We start from the raw sequence: 17,844 nt of genomic DNA, 5'->3' as shown, positions 1-17,844 counted from the left end.
GTTGGATGTGATCTTTGATATGGATAAGTTATTTGAGTTTCAAGGCACTCATAATAATAGAAAGGTGAAGATTGTAGTCATTAACTTGAAAGGCCACGCTTACTATGGTGGGAGTGTTTACAAATTGATAGATAGAGAAGAGGAAAATAAAAGATTAGAACCTGATTGAAAATGGTGAACAAGGTGAAGAAGAAGTTGCTTCCTTCTAATTACCAAGTTAGCTTATTGAGGAAGATGCAAAACCTAAGACAAAAGGACATGACTGTGAAGGATTACACTAAGGAATTTTATAGATTGAACATTAGATCTAAACATGTGGATGATGAGGTTGATAAAGTTGCAAGGTACCTAAATGGATTACAATATGGAATTCAAAATGAAATAAGCTTTGTGAAATTGGATAGTGTGGAAGAAGCATATCAATATACCTTGATAGCTAAGAAGATATTGACAAAGAAGCATGAATAAATTATGAATAATTCTATGCAAGATATGAGTAAATTTGAATTGAAGACCGATGCTAAAGGCAAGATTGAGTGCAAAGGTGATAGTTCTTACCAAGGAGGTACTATTTCTTATTGAGGGAGAGGTAATTCTTAATCTAGAGGTGGTTTTTATGGTAATTATTTCAAATTTGGTAAAGGAGGGCATAGATCCTTTGAGTGTAGACACTCTGGTCAGAATGAAAATGGTAGCAAGAATATTATGACATAAGGTGAATATATGCACCATTAGAGCAATCTTGAGGCTGGAGAAATTTTAATGGTGAGAAGAACTCTCTAGACTGAGAAAGTTTAGGGTAAAGAACCTATTCATATAAGAAGTCTTTTCAAGCCCAGATGTAACATAGCTAGGAAATCTTGCAAAGTGATCATTGACAATAGAAATTATACAAACTTGGTGTTAGAGGATAAGGGATGATCATAAGATATTGGTGAGTGAGCAATATGTTACATAATTCAAGATTGGGTATTATTTTGATGAAGTTGTGTGTGATATCATGCCTATGGATTGTTGCCATATTCTATTGGTATAACTTGGAAATATGATATACATGTTGTGTATGATGGACGATTGAATCAATATACTATTTGGATGAATGGAGTTAAGGATGCATTGATGGCTTTGATTGAGTCTCCTGATGGGATAAATTGTACTACTATGAGAATTTTCATGGTTAGTGGAAAGCAATATGAGAAGGAGATGAAAAATAACCTAGTGTGTTTTTCTATAATTCCTAGAGGCACCATTTTTGGCAGGCATGGCCGAGTCATAAAAGATAGTAGAGTTCAAGTGACAATAGAAGTTGATAGTATTAGTTGAGTGCCAACATAAATTGAAAGCTTGTCAAATGAGTAAAAGGAGATTGTTATAGAGGATATTCTTGATGGTCTACCACTAGTAAGAAGCATAATTCATTGTATGAATTTTATTCCTGGAGCTATTTTTTTTTAATAGAGCACCATACAGATTGACACCTACTAGGAATGAAGAACTTAATAGACAAGTGCAAGAGTTATTGTAGAAAGGATTGATCAAAGAAATTTTGAGTCCATGTACATTGTACCTATTGTATTAGCACCTAAGAATAATGGAGAATGGAGAATGTGTTCTAATTCTAGAGCTATTAACAAGGTAATAGTGAAAAATAGGTTTCCTATGCCAAGGGTGGATGACATAATGGATTATTTGAGTGGACCAAAATATTTTATCAGGATTGACTTGAAGAGTGGTTATTATTAGATCAGAATTAGAGAAGGTGATGAATGGGATATTTCTTTCAAGATAAAAGATGGTTGGTATGAGTGGTTAGTTATTCCTTTTGGTTTGATTAATGCAACTATTAGTATCATGAGGTCGATGAATGAGGTCCTTAAAAGATTCTTGGGAAAATTTGTGATTTTTTATTTGAATGATATTCAGATATTCAATAAGACTAAGGAAGAACATCTTGATCATATTAGACAAGTGTTGCACAGATTGAAAGAGGAGAAGTTGCTAATTAATTTGAAGAAATGTTCCTTTATGCAAGAGGAGATTGTATATTTTGGATTTTTTTATTTTAGCTTATGGCTTGAGAATGGATTTTTAGAAGGTTGAAGAAATTATGGAGTGGCATATACTTGAGAATGTGGGTGTGTAAGATCATTTCATGGTTTGGCTAATTTCTATAGAAAGTTTATAAATAATTTTAGTTCTATTTATAATTCCATGACCAAGACAATGAGAAGTGATAAAATGGATTTCAAGTGCACACATGGAGATGATAAGAGTTTTGAGACTTTGAAACAAAAGGTTGCTAAGTTACCTATTTTGGATTTACCCGATTTCAATAAGGTTTTTCAAGTTGAGTGTGATGCATGAGGTAGTGCAATAGAAGATACATGTTGAGTTAAGAAGGTAAACATGTTGCTTTCTTTAGTGAGAAGTTGAGTGATGTTAAAAATAAGTATTTTGTGTATGATCAAGAGTTTTATGCTATTATTCAAGCCTTGAAGAAGTGGAGGCATTATTTGATTCCTAAAGAGTTTGTGTTGTATACTGATCATAAAGTTTTACAATATTTGGGAAGTCAACATAAGTTGAATTAGAGACATGAAGTGGGTTGAGCATTTACAAAGTTTCACATTTGTGATCAAGAATAAAAGTTGAGTTACTAACCGAGTTGTAGATGCATTGAGTAGAAGATGTTCTTTGTTGTCTGAGATAAAGGTTGAAGTTCTTGGTTTTGATGAGATGAAGGAGTTGTATGAGACTAGTCCTAATGTTTTGAGGCATGGAGAGTGTATAGAGCACCAAATGTATCATATCAACCAAGAAAATATGATGAGTATTTCATTCAAGAAGGTATGTTGTTCAAAAAAAGTCAATTGAGTATACAAAGAAGTTCTACGAGAGTTAATTTGATTAAGGAAAAGCATTATGGTGGACTGGCTAGACATTTTGGTATTGATAAGACATTGAGTTTTCTTAAGGATAAGTATTATTGGTCAAAGATGTATAAGGATGTTCAGAAGCTTTTATGGAGTTGTGAAATTTGTCAAGTTGCAAAAGGAGTAAGTTATAATAGTGGATTGTATACACCTATTTATGTTCTTGAGAAACCTTGGAGTGACATCCTCATGGATTTTATTCTTGGATTACCTAAGACAACAAGATGATATGATTCCATATTTCTTGTTGTCGATAGATTTTTTAAGATGACATATTTCATACCATGTAAGAAGACATTAGATGCAATGCGTGTTGTAGAGCTGTTCTTCAAAGAGATTGTTAGATTACATTAATTATCAAGAAGTATTATCTCTAACAGAGACAATAAGTTTGATGGTTATTTTTAGATGACTCTATGAAGAAGATACATATTGAGTTGAGGTTTAGTTCTACATTTCATCCACAAAAAGATCAACAAATAGAGGTTATGAATAGAAACTTTGGTAATTTGTTGAGATGTTTAGTGCTAGAGATAATCTAAGTAATTGACATATGGTATTGGCACAAGCTGAGTTTGCATATAATAATTCTATGAATAGGAGTACTAGAAAAAATAAATTTGAGATTGTTATTGGAATGCATCCTAGAGGAGTGTCAAATTTGAGGGATATTGTTGGTGACGAGAAGTGTTGAAAGGGAAGTATTTTTAATTTTATGAAGTCTTTGCATGAGGAAGTGAAGTTGAGGTTGGAACAAAGTAATCCAAAGTATAAGAATAATGTTGATAAGTCTAGGAGACATCACAATTTTGAATTTGGTGATGAGGTGATGGTTCATTGGAAGAACAGTGGATTTTATGTTGGAACATACAGTAAGCTAAAAATGAAGAAGTTTGGTCCTTGTATAGTTTTGAGGAAGTTTGAAAGTGGTAATGCTTATGAAATTGAGTTACCTAATGACATGGATATATATCCTATATTCAATGTTGTTGATTTGTACATGTATCATGAGTCAGATGATGAATTTTTTATACCAAATAATTATCCTAGGAAGAATATTGAAGATATTGAACAAATATTAGATTAGATGTTGATAAAAGCAAAAGAGGAAAGGATTAGTATGAATATTTGGTGAAGTAGAAGAACATACTAGTGGAAGATGCTACATGGATTTCTCAATATGACTTGGATTCAGCTAGCGTTATGACATCACAATGATTTAGTATAATCATTTCTTTCAACCCTAGTTGTCTAACGTAGGAGCATCCTAGGTTGTCTTGCTATCCTACTCATCTTTGTTCATTCTACCAATAAGTTTTGAGTTACAGTCATTGTCAAGCTTTAGTTGTTGTCTAGTGTTGGCCAAGCATTCCTATATGTGCTATCTTGACCAGTGTTGGTCAAGCATTCCTAAATGTGTCAAGTTGTCTAGTGTTGGACGAGTGTTCCTTCATGTGTTGAGAAAACTTGATTGAGTTGCTGATACTCGATTCCTTCTTTAATCAAGTTTGTTTGTGATTGGTTCCTAGTGTGAGCCAACTTATGTATTTAATTTGGTTTGTGAATTTAATGTAAGGATCTTGTCTTGGAATGTGTGTAGACTATTTTAAGGACAACCTTCTATTATGTAACGATCTAGATTCTTCTATAAGTTTTTTTGGCGAGTATATATAGGAGTGTCTAGGCCTAGGTTAAGAAAGCAGAGAGAGTCTAGGTAAAGTGCAAATTCAAGGGAGCTAGAAGAGTTAGTATAAAGGATCTATGAAAATACTATCTAGAATTTCATAAATCTTGTTGGTTGTAACCTAGAAGGCCTCATAGTCAGGCATGTATGCTAACAATTTGATGAATTAATAAATTATTTGATGTTCCTTCTCTCCATAGTGCTTTTTTCTCTATTGTTTCCTTTCATTGTGTTTACTCAGTGAGGTGGTTGAATGGTTAGGTGTGCCATTGGCCCTAATTTCCCATCGGTACCCATGTTATTAGAGATAAATTATAAAACAAGAATGATAAAAGAATATAAGTGATTCAAACATTCTCTAGGTTAATAACTCATTAGAAAATGACCTCTCCTCTGTAGCCTTTGATCCAATCTCAGTTAAAACCTAAGAAATGTACCATGCAACTTAAACATCACACAATGATGATTTATTTCTAGATTAAAATAATTAAATAGTCAAAAGTTGACTTATTTTTCCCAAGCTTAATTTTTGAGAACTTTTTATCTTGTATTATAGAATTTAACATTTTAAAATTTTAATCCAAAAAGGTAAGAAACATTAATGATATTTTTAAAGCTAATATTAGAATTCCACAAAGATATTCCTTGTGAGATTTGATCCAAGGTCTCCACTATGAGAATTCATTGCTTCATTATTAATATATGTTTCTTTATATTTAAATATTTACATATTTGGTAACTATCATGGTTGAGTTATTGAATGGATTTAAAATGAACTTTTGTATCAGAAATTCTAGTTTGATGGTTAATGATTAATTTTCAAATTTCATTTCAAATTCATATTTTCTTCACTTTTTATTTTGACTTGGATAATAGCCTAAACAATTAATTAGAGAATTAATTAGACAAGGGTAGCCTATATATATATATATATATATATATATATATATATATATATATATATATATATATATATATATATATATATATATATATATATATATATATATATATATATATATATATATATATATATATATATATATATATATATATATATATATATATAGAAAAGTAAAAAGATTTCATTCTTTAGATCTTATCTTATAAATGTATGTTTAGTTGAAATTTTAAATCTTTATTATTTACAATATACTATAAATAATTATTTTCTAATTATTTTCATTTGTTGCAGGCTTGACAAAGATAAATGGTAGATCCATCAAATTTGAAATCAATAAATCTACAATGGAATCAGCATTCAAGAAATCCAAAACTCTACTAAAGAAGGTGAAAGGAAATCTCACAACAAATCCTTGCAACACGTAAGATGCAATATCTACTAACAATGCTGCTTTTTGTTCTATTAAAAAGAAAATAATTTTTGTGTGAATGATATATACTAAAAGATCTATTCTTCTCTGCATTTCCCACTACTATAGTGATTATGGCTAAAGAATGTTGCATCTAAATAATGTACACACAATCTATAGTTTATCAAGTGTTTGGGTGTTCTAGTACTTAGAGTGGGGTTAATTTATTCCTTTGATCTTAATTAAAACTCAAGATTGATTGAATTATTTGTTGTTTTAGAAAAAGCAGCTGAAACCTTTGAAATAGTATATATAAATAAGAAAGAAAGTTTGCAACGAAAGAGCATTTAGAGAGTTTGCTCAAAGGAAGCCACTCAACAACTCTAATAGTGCAAAAATTATAAGATAAAAGAAGCCCAACATAGAACCATTGAGGAAAAGTTTGACAACTAGTAATGTTTTATAACATCATGGACAAAGGAATACATCAAAACTAGAGATGTCAAAAAGTCCATCCACATTTAGTCTTTTAAGAAGGAGAAAATATATTTCAAATAGATACGAGATATTTTCTACAAGTTAGATTGTGATATTGCTATCAAAATTTAACTATGTACCTTTTGAGTCAAACTTATTGACCCATGGTTCATGAGTAGTGATTCACATGAATGGTTCAAGTTTGTCAACATCACTTAGATCTGATGAATGTTAGTATTCCATTTATTATCATGAGAAATGAGCTCATGTAAACCACTACTTATCGAACATGAGTCAAAAAGTAAAAAACTACATAGTTAAATCCTAATAACAATTTTACAATATTTCAAATAATTACCTATCATGAAATTTACATTATGAATATTCTTTCACAAAGAGAGGATGGATGAATCCTTATCAACTTTGTGAGAGAATGCGAACCAAAATGTTGCGTTCATAAAAAATTATAGCTTCAAACGAAGGAAAATGAGACTTCAATCTTGGAACTTGTGAATTGGTATTTTTCCGCCAAGAGACAATGAGAGGAGTGTGATCAAAAGAGGACGCTATGTAACTTTGGACTCAAAAGTGAGCAATCAATAGATTCCTTGAAAATGGTCCGAAGCCACGGAAATCAGGGAAGTGTCTGCATGCACTAAAAATTCCTCAAAAATATTTAAATCACACATGAGACCATTCTCACACAAAGAGACTCGGCATTGTAGTTATTGACAGCAATGTTTGTTAGGTCAAAGAAACCTCTAATTGGGCAACTACTAGCATCAAAGGAATACAATAAGATTAAATCATTATCAAGAACAAAAGTAGAGAAGATGTGCTTTTGAATGTAAGTTAAAGTTAGACATTTTAACCGTGTAGACTACTGCTGTATATAGAAGTAATGTACTCATTTTAATCATCAATATTTGGTCAATGCAATTAAAATACCATGCCTATTTTATCAGTGTCATAAGCCGAAAAATATCCTCTCCCAATAATTAGTGGAAAGATTATGTGAAAAAATAAATCACAAATTTAAAAAATTTGCTTGGCATGTGAAGGTGCCGAGTGACAGTTTTGCTTGGTACCTTAAGGAGCCGAGTGAGCTCGGCACCTGAAGGGCAACTTGGCACCTATGGATGCCGAGTGAGCTCAGCAGTGTGGATGCCGAGTGAGCTCGGTCACCACTGCAGGGTGGAGCTCGGTAGAAGAAGGTACCGAGTAAGCTTGGCACTAACTGCAGAGATAAAAGCTCAAACGAAGACCAAGTTGAGTGAGCTGGTTTATAATGTGAATGTTTTCACTATTAAAATCAAAGAGCCACGACTTAAAATATTCAACAATAATCTTCTCAAATGCAATGTATAGAGGAAGAATAATGGATTTACGTATGCTTGCTTTCTTAGTATTCAACTTTGGTTAAAAACATTACAAAAATCTGGAAGAATTTCGCTTCAACCAGAAAACCCTAAAATAACCCTAAGAACTTCAAACTCATAAACAACTTAAAACTTTGAACTTGCAGCTCTAATGGCTGCATACAATAACGCCTGGAGCAATCACTACTTCACAGGTCAAATCAAGCAATAAACTACGAACTTACAGAATGATAGGTAGAAACATGTGCAACTGTAGGCACGACAACAATTCCTTCTGTCTCTGCAACGACTGATCTGCTGATCACTTCCTTTCTTCTTTCTCTACTCTTCTACTCTCTTCAACTTTTCTCTATCTGGTCGAATGAATCTGATCATTCCAATTTGTTTTCTGACCTAAAACATTTTCCCTCTCATTTTTCAAACTCACCTACTGGCAATAAATTTTTTGAACATTCTGCAATCCGTCAAGGGGTAGGTGGGCATTTGGCTCCAGGGGCAAGACAACCACTGCATTAAATTCCAACAGATTAATTCTGTGCTCCATCTTAATGGCATAATAGAGTGAAGAATATGTATCATATCAGATCAATTTGGAACACCAATAAATAAGTGACATGACATAAGATTAATGCAATATAAATGAAGTCTCGTGCGGCAATAAGCCAGAGAATATATATACAAATTGAAGAACGTTGAACAGCCTTTACTTCTCAGAAGGATCATCACCAATTTAGGGGGTCGCCAATTATAAATGGAAAAAGATTTGAAAGCCAATATATGAGAATCATTCTTGGTGAGTAAGGAAAAAAGATTCCATTACACATGGCCAATTATTGCTACAGAATGTAAGGACTCTGTTATGAATGCGGCTATCTTTCTTACAAATTGGTTATTGTAATGGTTCTGATGATGACTCTGAACTCTAATCATTTCTCTGAGGCTGTAACTGACAGATTCTAAAACCATTCATCTTCCGGATGTCGTGATGTTAAATATAGAATTTTCAATGCATGAAATATGTGACTGTTTTGAGCTGCTGCATGTAATAGTGAAAACTAAGATTAATAAAGAGATTTGCCCCTAGTTGGAGTGGATGTAGTTCGGATTGGACGAACCACTATCTGTGTTTTCATCTCTGTGTGGTTTTCTATTTTAATTTTATTTCTGCACTGGTTTTAAGTTCAACAAATGATATCAGAGCCACTTTGGCTTGAGCAGAGATCAAGGAAGAAGATGATAATGCTGATTTTGTTATTTAAGAATGTTTAAAAAATTTAGACTCAGGCTGAAGAGAAGGATGTTGAAACCAGTGAGGATGAAGTAGAGGAAGCTAATGCCAAGACTGAGGAAGATTACGAAAGGGAAAAATTTGTGAAGTTGAAAGAAGAGAATTTCTTACTCACAGGCAACTGTTCTGTTTGGACCAGAAGTTGGAGGGTTTGTGTCGTATACTAAATGTTGAGAAAGATTTGAAGTTTTTTGAGTTGTCTCTATTTGAGTTAGAGGAAAATGATGTGATCATCACAAAGGACTCTTTCTTCGCAAAAAAGTATGCCTTGGTCACAGACAAGTTTCTCTTTTGTGGAAAGGAGTCACAAGAGGTCTCCGGGCACTTGACAACTGAAAATTTATGAAACACTGAGACTATAGAGCTCAAGAAGGCCAGAGAGAGTCCCAGGCTCAAGGCTGCACATGATCTAGAAGTCTTTATCATGTTAGAGAACAAGGACTAATGATGCACATGATCTAGAAGTCTTTATCATGTTAGAGAACAAGGACTCTAATGATTTATCGTTGAAGATTGCAACAGTAGAAGTACAATGGAATGCAGTAACTGCAATTGTCTTTGTACAAGAAGATCAAAAGGCACACGAAAAGTGTGGTATACAAGAAGACGAAGGGACAAACAATGAAGGACCAGTCATAACTGATGTTGATCTTAGCTTCGGAAAGACAGATATGCAATATGGTTTGATGTCCATTTTGGAGGCCACATTTGGTCTTGGACCAGACAATCGCAGGTCATATCACACACTAAGGGAAGAATTAAGCTTGGGAAAAAAAGTCAACTTTGACTATTTAATACTTTTGATCTAGGAATTAAGCTTAGTGTGTGATGTTTAAGCCATTTCCAAAATGAACTCCAACAAATGGCTCTAGTTTGCATTATTCTTTACTTACATGTCCGTTTGGAGATGACAAACAAATTGTAAAGGACAAATTTAAACCTATGAATGACAGAGAATGACACCCTTTGTAAATACTTAAGTGGACGGAGGGGAGAGGGCAGCTTTGCTTGATAGATTTGAAGGCAGCACAATGATTGTTCCAAATAACCAGGCGGACTGTCTCATGGGAAAGGGCGGAAGGATTATTAAGGGAATGGTTAAGAGCATTGAAATTTTAGATGTTCTGATTAAAATTGCATGGAATGGGAGCACAGGAGCATATAACCTTGTGATGAGTCTTGGAGAAGCATGTTTTGAATCTACATAAAATAGCATTTCTGATATTGGTCTAATGAGCAAGTTTGTGTCTGAGTGTAGTATAGAAGAGCATATTTTTGATGGGCAAGTTAGTTTGTGTCTGAATTTAGTATAGAGGAAGATATTTTAGATTCTGATTTCATTTGGAGAAGATTTGTTCGAAGTGTGCTGGAACAAAGCCTGGAAATGTTTTTGATCTTCTCAAAGCCTACTTGTTTATGATCAATGAATTTGAAAAGTGGGAGATATCTCTGTGCAACCCATCTTCCAGTACTGATTGGACTTCAAGTGAGAAATTGTAATGACTCTGTTATTGTATTTCAGATAACTGTGAAGCCCAATCATTTCTATGAGGTTGTAACTGACAGATTCTTAAACGGTTCATCTTCCTATGCTGTGATGCTAAATGTAGAATTTACAATGCATAAAATATGTGACTGTTTTGAGCTGCTGCATGTAATATTGAATGGTAAGATTAATAAAGAGTTTTGCCCATGCTTGTAGAGTGAATGTAGTCCAGATTGAGCCAATAACAATAAAATCTTTGTCTGTGTTTTCATCTGCGTATATTTTTATTTTTGTTTTGTTTCTGTAATTTTTTAAGCTCAACACAGAAGGCCTACCATTCTTGAAATACATTATAATATTATAACAATATTTCGTTTTAAATTTGGCAGTGGAGGTTTCTCTTGAAAAAAAAAGGAAAATATTAAATATTGCCAAGAGTGTCATTTCAAGGGCCACGAATTTCGTAAGGAGGACTCGCCAAAAAAGAAATATTGTGGTCACACCACAAAACATTCTGATTGTGAGTATCTGCACTAATCTAACCTAGGCTATATTATGAAATATAACGCCTTAAAAAGCCATCCAACAAATGTCTTCACACTATCCAAACCCCAAGGAAGGTGATACAATCAACAGTGAATGCATTTGTATTTTTATTTTAAACAAAGAATGCCCGTTGAAGGATAAGTACTTTCCACGTAAAGAATAGGTGGAATCAGACTGGAAGCTAGCTCCCAAGGAACAAACTTGAAAAAAACCAAATCACAAATAACCCAAATTTTAAACTTGAGACCGTTAGAAAGAAATACATTGCAAAGCAGTGCTTTCTAAACGAAAGAGACAAAGTAAGCAGTTGAGCCATAGCCACAATACCAGCACACACGACTGACTGGAGAGCCTGTGATGTCTTTTATTCAAATAAGATTCACTAATAAATAATAAAAATTAAAAATTAAAAATAAACAAATAAAAGATAATCAAATGTTTTCAAGTGTTAATATTTAAGAAGGAATAATATTAGTTCATGTAGCAATAAATCTTAGGAAGAATATTTCGTAAATATCATAGTAATTATTGAATTTGAGACCATCAATCAAATAATGATTATTCAAACAGTTATGAATATTGATTACTTGAAAGAATGCTGATAATTATTACAAGTTTGTTTAATGTTTTAGGAACTAGCACAATGAGGACTAAGCAAAGACAATGTTATTGATTAAAAAAAAATAATGACTAACATAAGATATAATAACAGGTCAAGTATTAAAATGTTAAATTGACTAATATTGGCTAACTTGCATATTCAAGAAGGTTGTCCTTTACTACTAAGTGAGTTTCCACAATTTATGAGATCTTTTCCAATTACTACTTCTTAAATCGTTTGTGTAAAGATTTTTTTTCCTCAATGTTTGGGATTAGACTCCTTGATCCATGTTCAAGAAAAAAACTTCTTACACAATCTTCCAAGAAGAATTGATTGGAAAGATTTCCTTTTGTTAGAATAAAATAAGTTTTGAAAGGACTCAAAACCCTTTGGAAAAAGGGCTACTAGAAAAAGGAAAAAACTAGATGCAGACCATAACTCGTCCAACATTAGAACAAAAAGAAACCAAAAGGATCAACAAACCAAAAACTCTATTGAAGATTCTTTAACATTATTTTTTGGTTCTATATTCTTGCAAGGAACTCTTTGATTGATGTTTATAACATCACAAACAATAGAGGCTTGATCAATCTTACATTTATCATGGTTGCACTTTCTAATTAAGGGACCAAGAATAAGTCAAGTGTACCAGCTATACCATGTTTATCTAGAGTACTATTTTTTTCTTTATTGTTGAGAGTAGCATAAGGAGAGCCCACATTTTCCTTTCTCAAGCCTTCAAGGGCCTTTAATTTACACTTAGTTTTTGAAGATTTTCAGTACTATTCTACATAGTTATTATGCTCATAGACACAATAACTTCAAGCTTGGAGTGTAGGTTATTCATGGACTCTTCTAGAAGTGTGGACCTTTCATCATTATTCTTCTTCATAGATTTCACATCCTTAGGCACATTTTGGATAAGAGAAATAATTTTATTGACATTTTCCAAACTAGGGTTATTGTTCAAAATGATTTTCTCGATAGCCCTATTTTTATTAAGGGTATTAATAATATCCTTAAGCAAGCTTATTTTAGACATCAATAATTTGAAATGGTTGTTTTCTCCCTTGATCACATCCTTGCTCACCTTCAACATGACACTTTTTTTCATGGTAGATGACTCCTTCTCAATATCCATGGGGTACCTATCTCTATTTCAATAGGGATATCTATGTTGAACAACATCTTATGTGGGTCCATCTCAAATTCAAGGATATTATCACCATTCAATCCAACCATCTCATCCATCTACTTTGACTTTTCCAAAGTCTTCTTGCCCATGGGAGAACTAGTCTTCATTTTTTTTTCCCAAATCATATGGTGTGACTAGTTAGGGAATTTCATCTTCTCCTTAACCTTATTTTACTTTAAATATTTATAATACTCCCCCACCTAACATTTACCCTTTTTAGTAGAACTTGGTGGTTTTGCATTCTAAAACATACTCCACTAAGGACACTAATCCAAATCTTTTGTATACGTTTCATATCCATGGGGTCAATTAAGGGTAAAATTATCCTTCCTAGAATGTTTTCATTTACTAAGATGGTAGTAGGTCTCTTCACAAGATAGAACATATTCATGGTTAGATGAGAAATTAGAGTAATTCCTACAAGTATTTTAGGAAAACTCAAATTTATATTTGGAATTTGAACATTTAACTCAACATGGGGAGTATGATGCCTTCATGAAAAATTAGGGAATTGGGGTTCTTTATATGTTCTTTAACCACGTTGCATCTCAACAAGATAAAAGACTAGATCAAATCCATATTTCATGCCCAAAATGAAGTTAATCAAGCTTGTAAAGGGGTCATCTTGGTTAAGTACTTCATAATAACTTATGAAACTTCAGCCTAAATGGGTTTGATAGATATATTATCATGTCCCACATTAGGAGTTCATTTAATCCTCTCTCATTGACCTTATTTGAAAAATATATTCACTACTTCAATGGACTACTTTTTATCACTATTTAATTTATTTCCCTCTACAAACATTCTAGTGACTCTGTCATTGATTTTTCAAGAATTGAGATTTCTACATTATATACATACTAAATCTCATTCTTTTTCCCTTCCCAAAAGGAATTTCTCACTAGAGGATCATGGTCATGGAGTTTCTCCAAATAAGGGATCATGTTACTTGTTGGAAGCTTATACAAAACAAGAGTATTATTCTTCCATTTTCCACAAATAGTCTCTTTCTATTTCTTTCAATACCCATAATGTTGCAGAATATAATAGAGAGGTAGATACATTAAATGTAAATAAAGAACCCAAAGACCAAGTCAAAACTGGAATAAAAAATACCATGTCCCTATTTTAAGCTATAATTCTAACAATAATTAGACAATACAATATATTAAATAAATAATGATAATTAAATAAAATATTAAAGTTAATATTAAAATAAGAAATAATAACAAAATATTTTTATTATAATATAAATAATAATGTATATAATCTATTATCAATAAATAATATTTAAAATAAGATTTAAGATAATTTAAAAGTTTTTTACAATGAATGAATAAATAAACAAAACTAAATACAAGAGAGAATATTGTAGAAAGAATGTTACCTTTCTAAATTAGTTTTAATAAAAAATAATAATTAAATAAATACTATAACATAGAATAATATAAATTAGCTAAATGAAAAGGCAAGAGGTATGTAATAAGGTGATGTCTCTCCTTCAAATTAAAATATAAAAGGGAGAGTAGCTCATTCTAAAGATGAAGAAAGAAGAGGAGAATTTAAGAGTTGAAGAAGGATTAACAAAAGAGAAAAGGAATGAGAAGAAAAAAAGGGGAAAAAAAAAATTCAAAAGGTTGCGACGACAAAAGGATGTGGCTCTTTGAAAATGTTGCTTTTTATGAAAGGTTGTGACTCTTTGAAAAGAATGAAAAACATGAAAAATATATCAAGTTAGTAAAATAGGTGGAATCACAAGGACCAATTAACAACATATCAGTGAGATTAAGCATAATAAATTGCAGGACCAAACCATGTGTGTCAAGAAAAGGAAACGTAAGGAAGGTAGGATGTGATTTATCTATCTATTTATACTAACTCTTTCTTGAATTATGTTTATGGATAATTTATACATGTACATATTTACACATATATATGTAAAAGTGGATTCATAATAATACACAAAATTAAATGGTAATGATTAATGGTATATGATCAAGAGAGTCCCTTTCAAGGGAAGATAATGACCTTAATTAGATATCACCTTCTTAATGTCATTATATGAGGTTAATCTCCATCTTATTGACATAAGTGAGGATGATATAATCATTATGGTAAGAATATTTTGTTGATTTCAACATATGCATATATGATAAGAGATCTAGGTAGAGGTTAATCTCTTCTAGGAAGGACCTTAGAGGGAGCACTCCAAAGACGATGGAGAAGTAATTGAGAATGGTACTAGAATTGATTCAAAATCTAGAGATCTCGAGGTGGGTTAATAATCTTGATCTAGAAACATCTTTAAGATCAGGATTAGGATAGAGGGTAGAATAGTATAATTAGACATAATAAATTATTTAAACTCCAACATTTATTATGTAGGTATTAATTAATCCAAGCTAGCTCAAATAAATGGGACATTACAAAAAATAATTGAATCAAGAAATTTTGTGATTAAAAGTTCTTCCTTTTCCTCCCGTAATAGGAGTGATACATCTCACCATTATCATTCACACAAACCAAGTATAATGAGCCATAGTTATATAAAGAGAGACACCCCTTTAGCATAATCTACTATCATAAACAAGGAGAACTTTTAATTTGCATAGGAATTCAATCCTAATTCCCCAACTATAACATATTAGGTCACTTGACACAAACATTAACAAAACCATTGATAACTTTATTTCTTTTGCACAAAAATAAGAGATTTAATAATCATCAAAAGAGTTAAGAGTTTCAATACTATTTATGCTTATGATTTTGATTGTCCAACTAGGAGTTTGGACACCCTTAAGCTATTAAGTAATTTTTAATGAGTCACTCTCTAACCTAAACTTCTAGTAATGACTAGAGGCTACCATGTTGATTCCAATGTAGGGTGTTTTTTTCCTTAGAATAATAGTTTTTCATAATTCTGAAAGGGAAGGACACAAATGATAAAATCCTACCTCTATGACCATGCACCATTCTTGCACAACTAATATGAAAAAGCTTTCCCTTAGCTACCCCATCAATGTTAATTTAATTCATGCTATAGGGAGATCTTTCCAAATAACCCCTCTCATGTGTTTAGGTCTTTGAATAGGGATAGAAATATTTTAGATTGCTATTGATTATTATGTAATAAGGTATCACTTAAATTAATAAATTGAATAATTTGTATATAGTAAGAGTGTTAATAAATATAAATGGTATTATAAGGAGACAAGGATGTCTTTGTTAGAGGTGTCACTCCAATGCACTAGGCATAAGAAGGAAGTTATTTCATCTCACTCAAACACCATGCAAGGAAAGAGAGAAACATATTTGATACTCTTCTTAGGAAAGAGGCAAAAAAGAGAATGGATCATATTCATTCCTAACAAGAATAAATGAATTAATACTAATTACAAAATATTATATCTAAACTCTATTAGAGATAAAGAGACATTATATAGTCTAATATATGTCAATATGTGTGTGTCTAAATAATAATTATTAAATTAGTATTTTATAACTATTTCAATAAATGTAAACACACACACACACACACACACACACACACACACATATGCATGCATGCATGTATCTACATAAATATATACGTAGCTATGTATGTATACATACATGAATTTATGTATGTTTATATGTATATGTATATGCATGCATGTTTATATATACATGCATATGTATGTATGTCAATATATATACATGTGTAGTATGCATGTATATATGTATGTATAAATGTGTGTGTCTATAGTTCTACATGTTTGTATGCATGTATGCATGTTTACAATCTATCTTCTATTACTAGTAAGATGATACATAGATTTTTCACAAATAGGAAAAATAAAGCTTCACAAAGTAAGGGTATCCCAAGATGGGGTAAGGACATCTACCCCAAAAACCTAAGGAATAAGTCCCAAGATTGATATGAATATTCATTCCAAAAACCTTAACAAAGCCTACTTATATATTGGTTTTCAATCACACTATGGATTATAAATCCCCATCCTTTTAAAATTTGGTATTTATGAGAGAAGCGAATTATGAGATAATAATGTGTAATGAATCAAAAAATTTATTTCTTAATTTAATATGATTTTAATTTCATAGTGATGTATATTAGGCTTTAGGAATTGGTATCCTAATCATAGAAAATGTAATGAAGTTTTATTCCCAAGTGCAATTAAAAATATATTTGATAATTTTAGGGTCAATAAAGTAAATGCCCAATAGAGGACATTAAAAAGTATCCTAAACATTAAAGATTGAAGAACGGTGGAGATGATATACATCTCCAAGAAACAAGATCAATAAAACAAAGAGAATAAAGTGTTGGAGAAGACACATTAATGAAGAGAAAGATGAAGATCTTAGAAAGGATTTACTACATTTAAACTCTAGAAGATTCATTCTTACATCTTATATGCGAGATAGCTTATTTTATCCATAATCTCTATAATGTTGGGAAAATGCAGAGAAAACAAACTAATTATATATCATTGCACAAAAGATATACCATCTTTTTATTTAGAAGAAACAAGTAGCATCTTTAGTTGATATTGTGTCTAGTGATTTGCTAAAAAATGTTATGAGAATTCCATTCACCTTCTTTAGATTTTTGGGTACAATACAAAGTTCAAACTCTCATCTTATATTGTATATCCTTTTCTATACAATTTTAAAATAAAAATTTGCAAATATTATCCATGTAATATATTTCACTTTTTTCACTATTTTCTTTAAAATATAATTGAATGCAATTATTTTAGTTTTGGTGAATACAAATAATTTTTGTATTAGTTTTAGAATAAATATTCTAGATTTAAACCTTTCATGATTTAAGTACATTAATAGTGAAGCATTATGTGCATCTTGTTTGAGGTCTAATTGTCTTTATCCACAATCTCACAATATTATGAAATTGTAGAGAAATAAAACTAATACAATT

At 31.5% G+C, this 17,844-nt stretch overlaps 1 long non-coding RNA gene across 5 annotated transcripts in view; it reads left to right on the top strand.

Annotated features, from left to right (window-relative positions):
- Positions 1 to 17,844, top strand: part of LOC149539296 (uncharacterized) — a 206,605-nt gene that overhangs the window by 110,172 nt on the left and 78,589 nt on the right. For 3 of the 5 annotated variants that reach the window (XR_016356210.1, XR_016356208.1, XR_016356209.1), the window contains one exon: positions 5,813 to 5,942. The exons of 1 other annotated variant lie outside the window; for it this stretch is intronic. This is a non-coding gene — a long non-coding RNA (uncharacterized LOC149539296). Of the gene's footprint in view, positions 1 to 5,812; positions 5,943 to 10,949; positions 17,696 to 17,844 lie in introns of those variants that run through there. One more of the 5 variants, XR_016356211.1, reaches the window with a different exon arrangement.

This window comes from Cupressus sempervirens, chromosome 9 (genome assembly GCF_028749045.1).
Source record: "Cupressus sempervirens isolate cs-2001-9-10 chromosome 9, ASM2874904v1, whole genome shotgun sequence".
NCBI classification, from domain to species: Eukaryota; Viridiplantae; Streptophyta; class Pinopsida; order Cupressales; family Cupressaceae; genus Cupressus; species Cupressus sempervirens.
The sequence above is the reverse complement of the archived record's forward strand: the minus strand, read 5'-3'. Positions and strand labels throughout refer to the sequence as shown.